Source organism: Sinocyclocheilus anshuiensis, unplaced genomic scaffold (assembly GCF_001515605.1).
Source record: "Sinocyclocheilus anshuiensis isolate Anshui unplaced genomic scaffold, SAMN03320099.WGS_v1.1 scaffold1814, whole genome shotgun sequence".
NCBI classification, from domain to species: domain Eukaryota; kingdom Metazoa; phylum Chordata; class Actinopteri; order Cypriniformes; family Cyprinidae; genus Sinocyclocheilus; species Sinocyclocheilus anshuiensis.
In genome coordinates, this window is record NW_015546028.1 from 152,655 (window position 1) to 157,185 (window position 4,531).

Below are 4,531 nucleotides of genomic sequence, written 5' to 3' on the forward strand. Positions count from 1 at the left end.
GTGCTATTGCCCTACACCAACCCTACCCCTAAACCTACCCCTTACAGGAAACTTTGTGCATTTTTACTTTCTCAAAAAAACGCATTCTGTATGATTTATAAGCTTGTTTCCTCATGGGGACCTCAAAAATGTCAAATTTTACTGGTATTACTATCCTTGTGGGGACATTTGGTACCCATAACGTGATAAATACCAGGTACACACACACTCACACTCACATTGTGTTTCCATGTTTTATGGGGACATTCCATAACTGTACCACTCTCTATTCTAATTCTATTTTTTTAACTTGCCCCTTTTAGACTCGTACTCTATTCATTTACTAACTGCGTTTTCTTAAAAAAAAAAATTAACACAAGCTTCTCTCATCTTTTTTGTATTCTATCTATTTGTTTTCCTTTTTATTTATTATACAATTAACAAAAAGCAAACAAATAATAAAAATGACTTCCTATTACCCTATCCTAAACATATTAAAATTGTCCTTTGACACTGAGTTTTGTCCTTTGAAATGAAAATAAGTACAACACACTATCTTGAGGTATATATGCTTTATAGAGTTAAATAATATGTTTAATTCAGTGTTATTTTTGAGTCACTGATATAATATTATAGTTTTGCTAATATTTTGAACTTGATTTGTTACATAGGTATTTTGTTTTCACTGTAATTTTTAAGCTTTAGTCATTTTGTTGTGGTTTTGTCATTTTATTTATTTTTTTGTGTGCATATGGTTTTTATCCATTTTATTTCATAGTTTATTTAGTTTTAGTTATTTTAGTACTTGAAGTTATCTAAACAAAAATGACAAATGCTGGCAACTAGCTGAAATAAAATAGGTTTTGATTTGATTTCAAGTAAAAAAAAATGGTATTGTTTTTTTATTTTTTGGATATGGTTTTAGTCTTTAACTGTAATAACACTGTTTTAATTGACATGAAAATAATGTCACAATGCATGGTCCTGAAAAACAGGCTTCATTTCCATGTGCAAAATATTAATATTTAATTATATTAATATTTAATGTTTGCATTTAATAATATTAGTATTTAATAAATTCATAATTAATTTTAAATGGCCAAAAATCTTTTTGACATATTTCTTGCGCTTCATATACTTTGAGAAATAGATCTCTTCACATAATCAGAGGCCAATATTACATTAATTTCAGTTAATCATGCATATTAATGAGACTCTTCGAGCATAACTGATATTCTCTTTAAAGTGCAGGAGTTTCTGAGACATACCCTGAGATCTGATGATAGTTCATCTGTGTTGTGTAATATTCACATGATCTCTGGAGAACTTCAGAGTGACAAGTGAAAAGTAGCTAATGTGAAGAATTCATAAGTTCATATTCTACATCAGCACAATCATCATAAAACTCACTGTGTAATGAACTCAAGAAAGAAGACATAAGAGTATATGCAGCACGTTGTAATGTTAAGTTGAGGTTCGTGTGTCTGTCTGCTAGAGAGCGCCAGCGCTCCACTTCTGCTGCAGGGGATTTTTATTGATGTGTGCTGAAGAATATGATTGCATGCTTTATGAAACAGATTAGCATTGAGTCTGAGCTGCATCAGATCCTGTGTTAATGCTTGTGTGTCTGGAGTTGCTGTGGACTCATATGTCAGATATATAGAGGCCCATTTCCAACACAGAATTACAAATAATAAAAAAGGTGATTGTGATTTTTTTTAAATCTCACAATTCAGACAGCTTGCAGTTTATTCCGAGATATGAACTCACCAGTTCAGAATTGTGAGACATAAACTCAGAATTCTGACTTCTGACTTCATCTCACAATTATGAGTTTATATCTTGAAGGTATGAGTTTATATCTCACGATTATGAGTTTATTTCTGGCAAATATAAGTTTATATCTCACAGTAATGAGTGTATATCTCACAATTATGAGTTTATATATGGCAAATATGAGCATATATCTCACAATTATGATTTTATATCTCAAAGTAATGAGCTTATACCTTGCAATTATGAGTTTTTATCTCACAACTATGAGGTTATATCTCATAAAATTAGCTTATATCTTGCTATTATGATTTTATATCTCACAGTAATTAGTTTTTATCTCACAATTATGAAGTTATATCTCGCTGTTATGGGTTTATATCTCACAGTAACAAGCTTATATCTCACAATTATGAGTTTACATGGCAATTATATGCTTATGTCTCGTAAATATGATCTTACGTCTCATAAAAATGGCAATTATGAGTTCATATCTGTTGTGAGATAAAAATTCGCAGTTACCTTTTTGAGTTTTTAATTCTTCCGCTCTGGGCTTCTTTACTGTATATGTGGGCCCTCGAGGGCCGGAGCTGAGGACCCCTGCTGTATGCTCTTCTGGAGAGCCTGCAGAAGTGCTGTGCTGATAACAGAGGGAGCTTCTTCTGAGTCTCTGAGGAAACCTTTGCCGTCTTACAGACATCACGCTGTCTGATCCACTCTGATCCAGAGGTTTTCAGAGGAGTTGCATCAGACTCAGACTCTGTGAAACCATCACGAATGCATTGATCTGACAGAGAAGTGATTCGACTGTCTGCTCAGATTAGACGAAGAGCATCGAAGCTCCTCAACACAGGATTGCACTCTATACACTGACAAAATGGGTGTTTTCACTCAGGAATTGCTAGTCAATTTAACAAATAATTGCAAAATAACTGCAAGAAGCACACTGAATTCAACTTGTAAATATCTTATTTATATATAAACCCAAAGCACAATGTGTGTATGTTTGAGTCAAAGCCAAATTTGATTGTAATTATTTCTACACTGAAAAAATGCATAGTATAGATGTTTTTATAGAAACTATTTTCACTCAGAAATTGTGACTCAATCTCACAAACTATTACAAAGAAACGGTGAATTAAACGTTACATTTTGAAACAGAAAGTCTGAACTAGTATTTTCACTAATGCAATCATTTTTGTGTATTTTTTATACACTCAAAAATAATTCACTCAGAAATTACTAGTAAACGTCACACATAATTTACAATATTGCATTTTGAAATAGAAAGCTAAAATAGTATTTTCTTGTAAAACATATTCTAATAATGTTTGTTTTGAAACGTCTAATAAATATGTAAATAAACTAAAATGAATAAATGAAAGGTTACAGTGCATAGTGTGTTTGTTCCAAGAGATTTATAACGATTTTATTGTAATTATTTCTACACTGAAAAAAATATGGTGAAGGATTTACTTTAAAACATTTTTTACTAAGAAATCTCTAGTATATTTCACAAATAATGATCAAGTAACAGACTGAATTAAACGTGTTTTAGTTTTGTTTTTTTTAATAGAATCAGAATCAGAAAGAGCTTTATTGCCAAGTGTGCTTTATAATTTGTCTAGGTGATAAGTGACAAGACGCAGATAATAAAAATAAACAAGTGATAAAAAAAATAAATATGTGAAAAAAATACACAATAGACAAGAGTCAATAGACAATAATGTATGTACAGATGTGCTATATACAAATTATGCAAGGGAATTTGAATAGATGTAAGATATGTTAAATCAATAACATATGTATAATAAATATAAGTATGGATAGTGGGTATTGCACGTGTTTTATTGCACAGTGGAGGGAACATTGAACTGTTCATGAAGCAGATGGCCTGAGGGAAGAGAAAGACTGAATTAGTATTTTTTTCTATTATAAAATTCGTATTTTTCTTTCTATTCTGTTCTGAATTAGTATTTTTCTTTCTATTATAAAATTAGTATTTTCTTTCTATTCCTGAGGGAAGAGAAATACTGAATTAGTGTTTTCTTTAATAATCTTGTAAACAAACAGTGTTTTATTTATAACTTGGCATCATCAGTGATATAAATAGTCTCTTCATCAGCTTGATGTTGTCTGATCTCAGGACAGTAGAGCAGATGTTATCATCAGTCTGACTGACAGCAGTGGGAGCCAATCAGGACGCGCTGTGGGGGTGCTCATTAGCATAAGTGGGTGTGGTCACGTTTGCGTTCGGAGCTCCAGAGCTGCTGCTGAACATCTTCATCACGGGTCTGGTCTCCATCTTCATCCTCATCCTCATCTGCTCTGGATTACTGCATCAGGACGCGCCGCGGAGCTCAACGAGTCAAAGTGCATAAAGCAGAGGTGAGAGAGAGAGTGTTTCTCTCAATAATATCGCAGGTTCACAGCAGTGTGTTTGGTGTTTGTGTTTCTGATCGTTCGCGTTCGTTTACTTCATTCAGACAGTCCTCTTCTACGCGCACTGCTGTAAAGCTCATTAATTAACGCGTTAGTGCATGGGGTTATTTGTGTTTTGTTCTCTACTATATCTTCAGGAGACCGGGTTTCTCTCTGTTCTGCAGGCTGCGTGTGTTAATGGTTATTTATATCTGAAACTGAATGCATGAGAATATTGAATGACAGATTCCTTCCAGACAGGAATGTTGTGCGCGCTCCCGACGCCACAGATGGCCTCCAGAACGCGCACAGCATTCCAGTCCGGAGCTCACACACACACACACACACACTCACACAC